Raw genomic sequence first — 18,785 nt, 5'->3', positions numbered from 1 at the left:
AATTAATAATTAATAAATATATTAAGATCTATACTATCTACTAGTAGATAAAGATTCTAAAGTATTAACTATTAAAAAGTTTAGTATTATTACTAATTTCTAAAAAATTTTAGTAAGATATAATAATAGACTTTATTACTAGCTTATCTTCTTCTAAAAAAAACTTAACTACTTATAATACTATTCTAGTAGTAGTAAATTATTATAGTAAAACTATTAAATATATTCTAATTATCTAAAAAATTAATACTAAAAAATTTACTAATCTTTTTTTTATAAAAGTTATTTATAAGATAAGCTCCCCGCGGAGTATTATAACTGATTAAAGAATATTTTTTATCTATAAATATTAGAAAAGCTTCTATTAAAAATTATAAATTAAAGAAAGACTTAGTACAGCCTTTTATTTATAAATAAATAAATAAATAAAATATTAAAATTAAATATTAAAAAGCTATCTCTAAGTCTATTATAATTTTTTAATAAGATAAATAAGTATTATAATTATCTATAATAAAATTTATATATAATAACTCTTAAAATAAATTAATAAATATTTTATCTTTTATAGTTTAGTAGAGCTTAAAGCTAGCTATTCTAGATCTTAAAATATTTAATAGAAAGATAGCTAATATAATAATAAAAAACTATATAAGATAAATAATAATAATATATAATTAATTATAGAAAAACCTAAAGATCTCTTAAATTAGATAAGTATTTTAGTATAATAAAAAATACTAACTAATAATTTTTTAAAAGAGCTAAAAAGTCTAGCTTTTTACTAAGAATATTTAAACTTAAAGACTAAGTAAAAAACTAGATAAGAGATATAATAGCTTCTTTAAGATTATTAAATTTATTAATAAGTAGGCTTATTATCTTTAGTTTATTAAAATATATATAAATTCTTAGATATATTCTATATTCTATATATCCCTACTTAAAAAATATTATAAAAGAAAAAAAGAGGAGCTAATATAGCTTAATACTAAACTTATTAATAATATTAAAGAATAAAAGATAGAAGAGATTATTAAAGATAAATAATATTAAGAAAAGAACTAGTTCCTAGTAAAATAAAAGGAATATTCTAAGTATAAAAATTCTTAAAAGTCTATTAAGAATCTTTATAATATTATTAAAGCTATCTAAGAATATTAAACTAGATATAGACTAGAGCTGAACTATTATTAATTTAAAAAAAAAAATCTTATTTCTTATTTTAGAAAGATAGGAGGGCGAGTACAGTCTTTAATTAAGAAAAAAAAATATAGATTTATCTTAGCTAAAATAATCTAGTAGTAAGTTAGAAAAAAAAAAATAAGAAATTATTCTATATAATCTTATATTAAAAAGCTATATATTTTTAGGACCGGGATAACTTATATTTTATACTAAAGAGCGCACGGGAGAAAAAAAAGAAAAAAAAAATTAATATATTTATTTCTTTATATTAATATAATTTCTTTATTACGAACTAGAAGAATAAATACTTATTAGATAAAAATAATAAAGGATTTTAGTAACTTAAGTAAAAATAATCTATATTCTAGTAAGTAAACTAGTAATAATCTAGTATTATTTAGAAAAATAAATTTATTAAATTATACTAGATATATACTGCGTACTTTAGAATAAGAAGTTTAAATTATAATATAATATTTTTATAAAAACATCTATACTAATTATAAAAAAAGAAAGAGAAATTAGTATTTTTTATAATTTTAATATAGTTAGTAATACTAATATTATATATAAAAAACTCTAATAAATATTATATAATAAACAACTAGTAATTTAATATAGTATAGGAAATTAAAGAATTATAAAAGATTATAGATTTTATAAAGATTTTACTAATTAAAGACTAATTAGTACTTAATTAAAATAGGCTTCTAAAGTATTATCTATTATCTTAATCTTAACCTTCTTTAATATTATATATAATAATTATTATATTAGTATTAAATAATAGCTCTATATTTAACTATTTTAGATTTAATATATAGACTGAGGATAGCCTGATTTTTTTTAAAAAAAAAGAACTATTATAACTACTAAGACTATATTATATAATATTTTTTATATAATCTTTACAGACTATTATTAAGATATCTCTAAAGTACTTTAAACTAGTAATTATTAACTTATTAACTATTAATCTCTACTCAGCTCTAATCTAAGTAATTATTAAGAAGTTAATATATTATATATCTTAAGACCTTATATATTTCTATTTAGAAAGAATTTACTAGATAAAATTATATAATAGTCTAACAGTACTAATTAGAGATTAGCTAAGCTAGATGTTAAAGACCTCTGCCAGAGATCTCTTTTATAGGATTCTATATAGAACCCCTAGCTACTCTAGTTCTATAAATCCTTAAATAATTTATTCTGTTTCTAATAGAGTCTTCTAATTAGTTAAACCAGTATTTCTATACTATATAAACATCACTTTATAGTTACTAGATCCTTGGCGCCGACATGGTGCCTTACAACTAGCTATATACTATTAGATTATAATACTAATATTTTATAAATATATTTCTATTATATTAATAAAACTATTTTTATTAAGTATAAGGTTATACCTATCTAATATACTAAGCTAATAATAATAGATTTTTATATAATAGATCTTCTATAAATAATAGTAATTAAATATCTAATACTAATATTAATATTAATATAAGTTTTAATAATAATTCCTAAAATTTATATTAATTATAGAATTAAGTAAATACTTATTTTATTAAGTAGCTTTTTATTAAATCTAGTATCTAAAATTAATCTATTTACTAGAATATTAAACTAATATATACTTTTTTTAAAATTAATAATTATTCTATTTATTATAAAGAATCTAAAGTTAGAACTATTAAAATAATTTATTTAGATAATAAAAAAGATAAGATCTCTACTAGTTTTATTAAGATATATTATATTAATATTAAAGCTAAGTAAGAATATTTAATTATAGTAAAAGATTTATTTAATTTTATTATAATTAAATTTTTATATTTTTTAATTACCTGCTTCTATTATTTTAATATATTTAAATTAAATAATAAGTTATATCAGTACCTTCTTTATCTATATAATTAATTTAATAAAGTAAAATCTACTTATAAAATAGTACTTATAATAAATGTATTAAATATAATTATTATTAAATTAAATATTATTAAATTATTTAATATTAGTATTTTAAATATCTAGAGATCTATAAGTATTATAGTTAATTTAAATATTATTAAATTATTTAAAAAAATATATCTTAATATTAATTATTGTTAATTAATTAATAATACTAACTTCTTATATACTATTTTAAATATTAAAATTAAAAAGATAACTAAGGCTATTTTTATTAATAATATTAATTTTAATTATATATTTAATTTTTATATTTATATTTATTTTTATTTTTTATATTTACTAACTAATAATATTTTATTTATATTTATATATATTTTTATATTTATTTATATAGCTAATATTACTACTAAACTCTTAATTAAAACTAAAATTATAAATTATAAAGATATAATTATTAATATTAAATAATAATATACTATTATTTATTTATACTAAAATATAACTATTCTAGTTTATTACTAAAGTAATAATTAAATAAATCCTATTAAAATTTATATTATATTTAAAATTAAAATATTTTTTTATTTAAAATATAAGATTTTAGTATCTATAAAGTTTATTTTATTTAATTAAGACTTAATCTTTAAATTTAAAGTATTTCTAAAGTTATATCTTTATATTTATACTTATTTTATAGATAACTAGTTCTTATTTATTAAAATATTTAATCTTATTTTTAAATTTATTATTCTATCTAGTTACTAGTATTTAAAAATTATTAATAATTTTAAATTTATTTCTTTTTTTTTAATTAGATCTAAAGTTATGGAACTTATTCTAATATATTTAATTATATTATAATAATCTTTTTTTATTTAATAATATAACTTAAACTCTATTTATTTTATTTTAAAATCTAGTTCTAATTACTAGTATTATTAATATATTAAATAATTATTTATTAATATATTTTATATTTCTATTAAATTATTACTAACTAAAACCTGCTGTAATATTAGTAATCTATTAAATAAAAATAATATCTTATTAAAATATATAAAAATATTATTTAATAGAGTTATAATTTATATTAAAGATTTAAAGTTATTTTTTATTTTATTAAACTTATATTCTACTTTAATATTTAAAGAAATAAAATAAATATTAATTTAATTATTTATATTCTTAAATCTTAATAAATAAAGATTCTACTAAAAAAAAAATTAAAAATATTATATATTAAAGTCTAAAGTATACTAAATATTTCTAAAAAATTAAGTTATTATTAATAAAACTCTAGATTTATTATATAAAGTTAGAAAGCTTAAGCTTATTATTATTTATATATTTTTTAATTATTTTATATTTAGTATACTATATTTAATTCTTAAACTTAAATAAGTAAAGATAAAGATTATATTATTATAAATCTATATAATATAAATAAAAAAACAGAATCTAATTAGTATCTAATTTTAATATAATAAGAAATTATACTACTTATTTATAGATATAAATATATTATTATTATTAATACCTATAAGTTCTTTTACTAATAACTAATATATTAAGATTATTAAAAATATCTTACTATTATAAGCTACCGTGGCTAAAAAATCTTTAATATAATTATTATAGAATTTATTAACTCTATTTTTTTTATTTAATATTAAATAGATCTATATCTAGCTAAATTTAAAATATTTATCACGCTAGGCTTAGTCATGACAATGCTTAACCTCCTGTCGACAGGTAGGCTAGATTAAATTATTTTTAACTTTACTAAGAATATAAGCTTTTATTTTATTTAAATTATAATATATAATAGTATGTCTAATATTACCAGTTAAGAGACTAAATAAATAATAATATTATAATTTATTTTTAAAAAAGACCTCTTTTTTACTATTACTTAGTAGGTATCTACTACCTGCGATATCTCTACTATCTATAATATCTATTAATATAATACACTACTTTATTTTATTATTAATCTTAATTTTAATATTATCTATCCGCCTCCTGTCTTTGATATTAAGTTAGGAATAAGATAATACTGAAATAGTATTAAATATACTATCCTAATATAATTAATCTAGTAAATATATAATATATAACTAACTTATTTATATTATATAAATTATAATACTTAATATAAGATTATATATTTAGTATAGCCTTAAAATTTATATATTATTTTTTATTTTATATTTTATAGTCTTAATTATATTATTATTTTATTAAAGCTGGTCTATTTATCTATATATTAAATAACTAACTAATACTTTACTAATTAATAATACTTAATCTAATATTATTAATATCTAATCTAGAGAAGCTTACTATACAGATATCTTAATTTCTAAAAATTAAATATTAAAATATATCTGTTTTTTTTAATATACTACTACCTTACTTATATTAGTTTACTTATTCTAAAAAATTCCTAATATTAGTACTAGAAGAAAGAACTAGATCTAGATCTAGATTAGAACTAATTACTGTTACTATTAGTATAAAGTAAGTAGATAAAATCTTAGTATAAAATACTCTATATCCTAACTTCTAACTATATAATTATATTATAATATTTAAAGTAATTATTAGGTATTTTAATAATTTAATAATTAATATAGAATTTAATAAAGACTTTATTAATTTTAAAACTATAGAATTACTAAATAAAATTTTCTAAACTTTTAAATTAATCCTTACTCTAGTAATTATATTTACTATAATAAAAGATATTATTTCTATATCTATAATCTAAATAATTAAAAGTAACTTAATTCTATTAATTATATATTTTATATTAATTATTATACTATTAATTTTTAATACTATCTCTTAATAGATTATTATTACTACTATTACTACTACTACTACTACTACTATATAAAGTATATCTATTCTATTAACAGCTATTTTATATAAATCTAAAAAATATTAGAATTATTTTATCCCTATCTATATTCTACCTAATTACTAATATTAAATCTTTTTTAATTAGATATTTACTTTAATTACTCTACTAGCTTTTATATATCTAATATTAATATAAAGTTTATCTAGCTTAATATCTAATTTTCTATTATCCTTAGTAAATTAAGTTTTATTCTTAATTAACTAAATTAAGAAAATTATTAGTAAAGTAAGCTGTATACTACTTATTATAATAAACAAATTTAATAAATTTAGTTAAAGAATAACTTTAATTATAAAGAATTATATTTTTTTTATATTAAGAACTTTATCCGCGGTACTAATCTTTATAATTAGTATTTATAATTAATATTAGAACTCCTTCTTATAATTTATAATAGTATTATTTTTTATTACTTTTTAGATAATCTCTAGCACGTAAGATATAGTATCTAATTAGCTTTAAATAATAATTAATATAATAGTTACTTAAATACTATAAAACTTATCTTTAATATAAGTACTTAATTTAAATATTTTTTTTTATAAATTATTTTAGCTTATACTTTACTAATAATTTTATAATATAGTATCTATCTTTTCTAAGTACTAATATATACTATAAAATACTTTTAGATATACTTAATTTATATTTTAGATTATATTTTAATTTTAATATTTTTTTTTTAATATAAGCTTTTTATATCTTTTTTATACTATCTTATTACCCGCCTGCTTTTATATAAGCTGGCTAATTATAATAGCTAGTTTATTACTTATATAAAGATTATATTAAATCTAGTAATATTAATTATTTTAAATCTAATATCCCTAGCTAAACTGATAAGTTTAATAAAAATAATAAAATTTATTATAAAGATATATATTTCTTTTATAACTAGCTACGCGTAGTATCTTAAATTAAAGAGATATATAAAATCTTTATTATTCTTAATAACTATTTTTATAGAAAAGTATTATTCTAGTAGAATAATAAACTTAATATAATAATATATATAGATTTAATCTATATATAAAATATAAAAGATTAGTATAAAGTACTTATATATTATTTTTATAAATTCTTTAATTAAACTTATTTATAATTAAAAAGCATGAGATTTATTTTAGTAGATATATAAAATAATTACTTTCTTAATATTTATATATTATCTATTATAGCTTTATATTAGTAATATAGTAATTATAATAAATATTTTTAAATTTATTTAGTATAATATTAGCTTAATATTAAATTATATAAAATTATTAATAAATTATAATCTGAAATTTTAATTACTTAATTTATTAACTTATTTAATAAAAAATAAGTTAATTAATAAAATTAATATATCTACTATAATTATTTTTTCTACTAGTATAGTATGAACCGCTAATCCTATAATCTTAACTAATCTTAAAATAACTAAAATAATATCTATAGTACTAATAATATCTAGTAATATAAAAATTTTTTTTTTATTAAAAAAATAAGTAATATTTAAAATATACCTTTAAATAAATAGTATATCTTAATAAATAAACTTATTTAATTCTTTATTTTTTAGAATAGAGATAATTACTCCTAAGATAGAAATACTTATTTTTATAATAATAGATATTAAAATTACTTATTCTATTATAGATATTCTAATTTTTAATATAGTTCTTATTAGTTTTACTAATATAATATCTATATTTTTTATAATAAATATACTACCTAAGCTAATAATTACTACTTAAATAAAAATAATAAATATAATAAAAATAATTATAAAATAGAGCTTAACTAATACTATAATTTTAATAATAATATTACTATAAAATATACTAATAATATTTAATATATAATATATAAAGCTTTTTTTTTTAAAAAATAAACTTAATTATTACTAGCCTAATTATAATTAAGCTAATATAAAATTATACTTTATAGACTTTTCTAAATTAGAAATTATTTTTTTTATTACTATAGATCTCTTTCTCTAGAATAGACTAAGCTTTAAAAACTAAATATATATATAGATATAGTACTTTTTATTTTTTAAAAAGTAATCTAACTCTATATACTATAATATAGACAGTATAATTACTTTAATTAATAAAGCTTTTTTTTTAAAATATTTTTTAAATATTAAGATTCTATATAGTATTCTTATTTTTATTAAGAAAATTAAAAATAAGATTATTAATTTTAAATTTATAAATCTTATTATTTACCTACTAGTTTATAAAGATTTTAAAAAAATATTAATCTTAATAGCTTATAAAATTTATATTATTAATTATCTTAAGCTAAATATATTATTAAATATTAATATTTTTATATCTTATAGTATTCTACTAAATTTTCTAAAATATATATTAACTCTATTATACTATAATAATATAATACTTTTTTTTTATAATAGCTATTAAAGTAAATTATTATAAAAATCTTTATAAAGTCTTTTTATAAGATAAGATTAATATAAAAATATATTTTATTTTAACTATTTCTATTTAAATTTCTACTTTATCTTTAAATTAAGATTATTTTTTTAAATTAGTTTAGTATCTACTACTATTATTATTTATATATACTATTAATTATAATCTTTTTTATATTTTAATAATTAATTAAACTAGCTTTTTAATTATTATATAGTATAATACTCCTCTAGATAATTTATTAAAAATAAATAATATAAAGATTTATTAGAATAATATACTTATTTCTTTTAAACTTACTATTATCTTTATAAAATAATTTATTAATTAAGCTAATATCTTATAATCTCTATTCTCTAAATATAAATATATAAAAGTAGTAGATACTGCTTTATTATAAATTAAACTTACTAATAGTATTATAATCTATAATAATCTAGCTATTTTTAAGTATCTAAAAAAAATTATTAGTAACTATTAAAAAATATAAAGTAAAGATAACTTTATAAATATATCTAAATATTTTTAAATATATATTAAAATAAAACTTTTCTAGAAGAAGTATATTTAAAATTAATCTAAAATCTATTTTCTTAATCCTAAAAACTAAATTAAAATTAATAAAATTTATAATAAATTCTATAAGAAATATAAAATATATTAATTTAATATATTTATCTTTTTTAAAATCCTTATTTTTATTATTTAATATATAATAATAAAAGATAGCTATATAGAATCTAAAAATTATCTAATACTAGATATCTATAATTTAAATATATAAATAATCTATAATATCTATTCTAACTTTATAATAGTAGAAATTATTACTTATTTCAAAAATTATAATTATATTATAATCCTTAATATTATAAGTTTTTTTTATTAATAGAGAGTATATTCTAATTCTTAGAAATATTTAAAAATTATATTATATTAAAACTAAAAATAATTTATAACTTATTTTATAAGCTTTATTAATAATATAATATATATATAATAAATAATAAATATTTTATTCTATAAATATTATGTCTATTATAGAAGTTATATAAATAACTTCTTAATTTATTTTTAATTTTTTAATAATTATAAAAAGTATCTTACTTATATTTTATATTAATATATTAAGTTATAAATAAGTTTAAATTCTAAAAAAACTTATATTAGTTTTTTTTAGTTAAATTTTTTAGATAGTAAATCTTAGTTTTTAATTTTATTATTATTAAGAGCTGTCTTTAAGTACTTAAAGATTTATACTTTCTAAAAATATTTATAGATTTTTTTATTTATTTAAATATAGCTAGCTTTTTATATTTTTATATATTTTAGTTTACTACTAAAAAAGCTTTTTTATAAGCTTATAAAATTATATTTTTTAAAAGAGTTCTACTTAAAAAAGATATATTTTTTATAAAATTTATAAATAATAAAGTTATTATAAAGCTAATGAAAAAAAAGCTTAAAATATTTTAAAGTTTTTAAAAAAAATAGTTATTAAGGCTTCTTATTTATTAAAATCTTAATAAATAGTTAGATATAGACTTAGATTTTTTTAAATATTAAAAATATAATAATTTTATTTTTTATTTATTTTATAATAATTTAGATAGTATACTTTATAAACTAGATTATAATTTTATTAAGAATAATTTACTAATACTTAATATTATTTAATTAATTTTTTTTTTTTAATTATTCTTTATACTTTATAGAGACTTACTATTAGCTAATAAAATTAAAATTATTTAATATTATTTAGATAGTTTATAAAATCTAGTACTTAATAAAGATATATAAAATTAAAGTCTTTTTATAAATAAACTATAATATAAATATTAATATAATTAAGTAACTATTACTCTGAATAATTAGTTTTATAAAAGTTAATTTATAATTAATACTTATTTCTATATATCTCTAATAATTTAATATTAATTTTTATTATAAATCTAATAAGATATATCTTATTCTAGATATATTTTTCTAACTACTATTTTTTATTAGAAACTTTTTTAAAGACTTTTTAGCTATTATATTTTATATAGAACTAGAAAATACTATAATATTTATATTTAATATATCTCCTAAATTCTACTACTAAATTATAAATAGTTATCCGGATAATACTAGACTAAGTAGAATTTTAGAAATTCTTAACTAAAATAAAAAATATTTTATTAAAGTATTTTTATTTTATTTATTATTTAAAAAATATTTTATTTTATTCTTTTTAATACTAGCTAAAATACTATATTTTATTTATAATCTAAATAATTATCTAGATATTAAAAATATAATTATTTATTTTAAAGATATTATATTTCTTTATAAAACTAAAGTAGTTAAGATATATATATAGTATTATTTTAAATATTAGTATAAAATAATTTACTACTATATTTCTTATAATATTCTAATATTTATTTAAATAATTTTTATTTTATTCTATATTTTAATATTAGATATAATAATCTATCTTTTAGATACTAATACTTTTAATATAATTATAATAATTATTAATAAATTTATTAAGTAAATAAGTACTTTTTCTAATAAAAATAACTAGAAATTATACTAATAAATAGATTTTTTTTTAAGAAACTTATTTTTAAAGATTAGAGTATATTAGTTATTATTATTTTTAATTAAGATCTTAAGTTTTTTTTAGATATCTGGTAGTATATTTTTAAAATTATAAATATTAAAAATTACTACTTTATAATATATTATATATAGATAGATAGCTAATCTAAGTATATAAATTAATCTTTAAAGATATATCTTTATTATATAATAATAAATTTAATAGATATTAAGAAATAATCAGCTATATTACTCTAAATATAAATAAGCTTTAATATATATTTTAATATCTTAACTAGTAAAAGCTTTTATAAATTTATATATAATATCTAGCTTTACTTAGTTCTAAATCTAGGACTTGCAGGCTTAATATTAATATAATATTTTAACTTCTATATTAATACTATTAAAGCCCTAAAGCTTACTTAAATATTTATAAAGAATTAATATAATAATAAGTATAAGTTAGTAATCTTTATTAAAAAAAAAAGATTATACTTTATTTTTATAAAAAATATAAGTATAATACTATTATTCTTAATTAAAAACTAGATAATTAACATACTAGTTTTTTTTAGATTATTAAATAGATTAATCTACTAGTTTATAAGCTTAAATTCTTTAAATATTAGAAAATTTATTTAGTAATATTAATTATCTATTTCTAAAAGATATCTTAAATAATTAATTTTTATAGCTATTATTTACCTACCCCTAAAGCTATACTTAATATAGATATATTTATATTTTATCTTATTATTTTATTATAGACTAGTTATATACTTAGTAGTTATTATAGCTAGTTATCTTAGTTCTAGTTTATATAGGCGTGTAAATAATATTTAAGTATTTAATTTTAGTATTTAATTTATCTATCTATCTGTAGATAGTATATAGTAGTTAATTTATAACTTAAATTAAAATAATAATAAAGTTTTAATTAAAATATACTTATAAAAATATTATTTTTATTATTAATTATATTACTTAGGACTCTAATATATATATATATATATTTAATAAAGATTATAGTAAGATCTTCTACAGAGATATTTTTTATATATAAGATATAAAAAATATACTTAATAAAGTAATTAACTACTATAAGAATAATATTATATTTTTTTTTTATTATTTTATAGATAGTAGTCTAGTTATAAAGTTTATTATAATCTAATTTATAAATTTTTTAAATTATAGAAGTTTATTCATTAGATTATAATATTTATACTAGTATATTATAATCTATTAATATATATTATATTTTTTAATATATTCTTTAATTTACTTATTTATTATAGGTTAATAGTATTTATATTTAATAATTTTAATTATTTTTTTTATTTAGGTATTTATTTTATAGATTATTATAATTAATCTTAAGAATTTCTACGTGAAGTATATTAGAATATAAAATATAAATTTTATTTTTAAAATATATTAAATTATTTAATATAATATTTTATTTTTTATTTTCTATATTTTTATTATTTTTTTTAATATTTTTTATAGTTTTATTATACTTTTAGTTAATCTTAAGTAATTCTAATAAACTTACTAATAGTTTTTTTATATATATATATTTTTTAATAGATATTATATATATAATTAAATATAACTTTTTTTTTATAGATTCTATATTACTTAATTATTTTTATAATTTTTTAAGAGTATAATCTATTTATATATTTATTTTTTTTAAATTTATAGTTTATATATTTATTTAGGCTATCTGCGGGGTTTTTCTTACTTATAATATAATAAATATAGAAATAAAATATTATTAATTTTTTAATCTAATATATTTAGTATAAGAATAGCTTTTTAGTTATTATAAATTAATATAGATTATTATAATTAAAGTAAACTTTAGTAATATATAAACTATTTTTAAAATAATAATATTATTTATAAAAGCTATCTACTATTATAAGTAATTTTTAGTTATATATTTTATAATATATTTATATATTATCTAATTTCTTTAAATAAAAAATTATTAGATACTAGTTTCTATTTTTAAACTTTTAGTTTAAAATATTTAAAATTATATATTCTGATATATCTATATAGATTTTAATAGATAATTTTAGATTATAGTATTATAATAATAATTTTAAAAAAAAAATATTTTTAAGTTTCTAGAATATCTTAAGTTTTTTTTTTTTTTTTAATAAAAAGTATAATTCTATATTTTTTTTTATTATTTTATTTAGGAGAGCTGTAATCTCACTAAATCTATAAATAAATTAATAATAATAATTAATAAATTTAATAAATAACTAAATTTTTATTTTATTTTATAGTACTAGCTAGTCTATTATTATTATAACTTATTTAATTTTTATTTCTATACTATTTATAATTATTATGAATTCTAAAAAGTTAATATAGTTTATATAGAAAATATATTTATTTATTTTTATATAAAACTTAAATCTTTATAATTATTTAAAAATAATATATATATATACTTTATATTCTTTTTTATTTTTAGAAAATATAATAATATTATTAAGATATATTATATAAATAATATTTAATAAATTATCTAGTATATAATTAATATATTATTAAAAACTTACTAGTATATTTATTAATCTAAATAATATAACTTAATATTTATATATATTAAAATATATTTTAAATACTATTAGTAGCTTATAATCTTTTTTAATTTATAATCTATAATATATATTATATAAGTCTAATTATATATAGATTTTTATAGTATCTAAATAATCTAAGATTTTATTTAGTAATAATAATAGATATATATTCTTAATAATAATAGTATTTAATTTATAATAATTTATATAAAGTTTTAAGTTACTATTTTTTTTAATTATAAATAGTACTAGTAAACTATAAAAGTTTTTTAATAATTTAATTTAGCTTTTTTTAAATACTTTTATTATATATTTATACAGAACTTATAATTCTGTTAAAAATAATAGATAAATTAATTTTAGTAAGAATTTTTTATTTAATTTTAGTTTAATAGTATAATTCTACTCTTAATATTATAAAAATAATTCTATTTTTTTTTAAGAAGATATTTATAAAATTATAATATTATTTTAGGATTATTAACTCTATAGTCTAGATTTTATTAATTTTAATTTAAAGATAATTATTTTTAGATTAGATTTTTATTTAATATATTTATATCTTTATAGTAATTTCTATAATATATTCTTATATAAATATAACTATTTTTAAATTTATAGATTTTTTTTTATAATATTTTTATAATTTATTATATTATTTTATTAATAGATTAATAGTCTCTAGTTAGTTTTAATTTAGAATTATATTATATTTATCTATATTAATAGCTTTAAATTCTAAGTATTATTTATATAGTTTATTTTTTATATTTTTTATATATATTAATAGTATATAGCTTCTATAAAAGCTTATATTATAATTATTTATTATACATATTTTTCTTAGTATTCCTCTACTATTTAGGGATAGATTTTATTTAATTTGATATTAATTTATAAAACTTATTTTTATATTAAAGTCTAGTAGAATTTATATTTTTTATGATTATTTTTATTTTTTTTTAGAAATATTATAAATATAATTATCTTCTACTACTATAGTTTAAAAAAGAGATCTAATATCTTTATTATATAAAGCTTTAGATTCTTAAGTTTTTTAATTTATTTATAATTTTATTAGATTTTATATTATTTTTTTATAGATATACTCTACTATTTACTAGTTAATATTATAATTTAATATATCTGGTTTTACTATAATTATAGTAATTTAAATTATTTTTATATATTTTTATATTTTTTATCTTTTTTTAGGTACTATATTAATACTTATAATTTTTATTATAGATTTATAATCTTTTATAACTATTTTTATTACTATATTTTTTTTTTAGATAAATCTTATATATTACTTATTAATATATATATTTTATAAATTAAGATTCTCTTAAAATTTCTATAATTATAGTTTAACTCTAGTATACTCTAATATTTTAGAATTAATTATTTAATTATTAATAGATAAGTTATATATATATTATAATTTTTTAGTTTTTATAAATATTATACTAACTTTTTATAGGTTTTATTATATATTTTAGAGTATAGAATAGCTTTTTATACTTTATTATTTAATAATTTAGCTAAATATTATTTAAATTTTTTAAGATATTATATAAATTTATATATTAACTAATATACTTATTATTTTATATTATAATATAGTATTATTACTTCTTACTATAATATTACTAGATTATTAATTATATATAGTAGGATGTTATTAAAGTTATTTTATATTAGATTTTTTAATAAGATTATATATATTTCTTCTTAGTTATATATTCTAGGTACTATTAGGAATATTATTATATAATTAATTTTTTTTTATTAGTCTTATATTATTCTAAAAATATTCAAAAATAGTTTTTTATATAAAGGTACTAATCTAAGTATTTATATAAATTATAATTAGTAAATTTTTTTATATAAAGATATTCTTTTAGAAACTTTATTTTATTATTTTTAGAATTATTTAATTTTAAAGATTAATTATTTTACAGTATCCCTAGGGTTAATTATATTATTATTTAGATATTCTAGGATAGTATTTTTATATTAATATATATAATTTAGTCTTTAAAATCTCTTATTTTTTTTATAATAATACTAATTTAGTATATTATATAGCTACTTCTTCTTATCTTAAAAGCTCTTTAATATTTTTTTTCTTTAATATTTATTATTTTTTAGTTTTTATTTATTATCTTAAAAGTTTATATTATTATATTATTTTATATAGTAGAGACTATTTAGTTCTATATATTATAGTATTAAGTTTATCTTTAAATCTTAGATTTTATTATAACTATATATATCAGGTCTTTAAAAGGAGAGTAATTAAAATTATAAGATTATAATACTTATATAGTAGCTTTTTAAAGATTATAAAGATATAATATATAATTAATAAAAAATAAATCTATATTTAATAAAATTAATTACTAGTTCTTTTAGCTGAGAACTAATAGTATAATATATAATTATATATTATATAACAGCTGCTAAGCAGCTGTTATATATCTAAGGCACTATTATACAGTATCTGCAGATAGCAGCGCATAACACTTTATTATTATAATATAATTAATTATTATTTATTAATATATATTAAAGATTTTTTATTATTTATTATATTTATATACTAGTAGACTTATATTATTCTAGTTAAATAGCTTTAGCTCTGCTTCCTATATCCTGTTAATTAAACTAATTCAATACTTCACCAGTTCTATCAAGATCACCATCTTGCGACAGTAACAGGTTTACTTAGTATAATAATAGATTTTTTAATAGATTTTAGATTAGTAATTTTACTTACAGATAAAATACACCAACTAATAAAAGAGATAGAAATATTAAATAATAGATATCTTTAAGTTTTTAGTAAATATCTAGCTTAATAAACTTAAATAGAATATATAGTTAATATTATATTTAGTAAATCTAATAAATTAGAGTATACTAAAATAAAAGTAAATAATATAAATATAATTAATAGTATACTAGATTTAATATTTTAATAGAATTAGTCTTTAGGAATAATAGTCTTAGTCTTATCTTTATCTAGAATAGAGAATATATATAATAATATAGTAAATAAAGTATATAAGTAAATATTAAAAAAATATATTAGATTTATATTATTAGTTTCTAGAATATTTATTAATTTAATCTACTTTAGATAATTAGGATGCTGATTATAATATATACTTTTAATAAGATAGTAGAATTTATTAATAGTAGTATTAATTAAAGAATAATTAATTTTCTAGAAAGTAGGATATTAATATATTTTTATAGAAGTAGGTATTAAGATATAAGTAATAATAAATTTAATAAAATAAATTAATAAAGTATTAAATTACTAAATATAAAGATTTAATAAATTTTTATAAAATATTTATAATTAGTATCTAAGTTTAGTAAGATAAAGCTCTAGATTTACTAGTATTAAAGTAAATAAATAAGGAATTTAGAATATAAGAAAAAAAATTAAAGTATAGGTTTTTAATACATTAGAAATAAATTTAATAAGGTCAAGCAAGAAATTAATATAAATTAATAAGTTAAAGATAAAATTAGATAAAAATAGAATAATAAATAAAGTAATATAATAATATAATAATATAAAATATATTAAAATATTAAAAAATAATAGAAAAGTATATAAAACTTAAATTTTAATTTATATAATAATTTATTTAGAAAAAACTTAATAAAATTAATAAAAAATAATTATTTAAGATCCTAATTAATAGATATACTACCAGATTATAGGATTATTATAATAATTAAAGATATTTTATTAAATAAAGCAAGCGGCTGGGTAGAAATAGTAGTACTAGAATAACTAATTAACTAATATACTAGTCTAAATCAGTACTAGACAGGAATTTAAGGAAATTAATAAAGGTAGGCTTCGGATATCAACAAGGCAAACGGGCAGTACGGCCACAACCACCAAGCCAGCTAGTATAATATATAGTTATATATCATGTAATAGTTACTAAGCAACTATAGTTGTCTGAGGCAGACTTGTGCAGCGTCCGCGGATAGCGGCGTGTAACAATATAATACTAATAAAAATTAATAAAAATTAGAATAAGATCTTACTAGTACTAAAAAAAAATATTTAAATATAAAAATATAAAAAAAAATAATTAAGTAAAAAAGCTCTATTATTGTTATTAATTATTATTTTATATATATATTATTTCCTATTTCTTATTTAAATTAATATATATTTATAGGAATATAGAGTTTCTTATTTAAATTTTATTATTATTATATAACTAGTTATTATTTATTATATTTATATACTAATAGATTTATATTATTCTAACTGAATAGCTTTAGCTCTGCTTTATCTCTGCTGTATGGGCCCTGATATTTAAAATAATTTAACATTTCACCATTCCATCGAGATCGCCGTCTTGCGACAGCCTGATAGCGCCCAGGAGGCGCCTCAGCAGCAGTCTACAGGGGTTACATAATTGGCGTCACGTGGCGCGGCCTTGGCGGTTGTGACAATGATAATGATGCTAGGGATTACTAGAGTAGATAATAGTTGTCTAGTCTGAGGTTATGTAAGACTACTGGAGACCTTGCAGGAATATTGTAAATTATCTGATCCTTAGTTACTATACTATGACAAGACCCCATTCGAAGCTTGTATACGGCCGTTGGCTTGTATATATATATATATATATTCACATTCCCCTCTAACTAGACATTACTCGAGCTTCAGGTACACGATTCCCTACTATCAAAACCCACACCATAAACCATAACCACTGCCACCTGGGCCACATATGAAAAGTAAAACAAAAAGGGGGTGTATCTATATGGTAGGACCAGCAACTCGAACAAAGCCCCGGCCAGATGCTGGAGAACCCACCGGAGGCCTCGTGATCTGCCTAGCGATACCCATGCGCCACACACCCCCGCACTGCCGTCAGCTCCGAAAATCAAGCTACCTACCACCTGACACCGGACAGTGCAACTGTTGCTAGAACCATATCACCGTAAAAAGGTAACAGGGAAGACCCGAACCACCACATTAAACAACAGGGAAACATACTATACCGCTACCTTAACATATTCGTGAATGACCACAGGGCGTGTCATTGCAAACACACCCAGGTTCATGCCCACCAACACCGCCTACGC

This window comes from Aspergillus puulaauensis, chromosome 3 (assembly GCF_016861865.1).
Source record: "Aspergillus puulaauensis MK2 DNA, chromosome 3, nearly complete sequence".
NCBI classification, from domain to species: Eukaryota; Fungi; Ascomycota; class Eurotiomycetes; order Eurotiales; family Aspergillaceae; genus Aspergillus; species Aspergillus puulaauensis.
Note: the sequence above shows the minus strand (reverse complement) of the source record.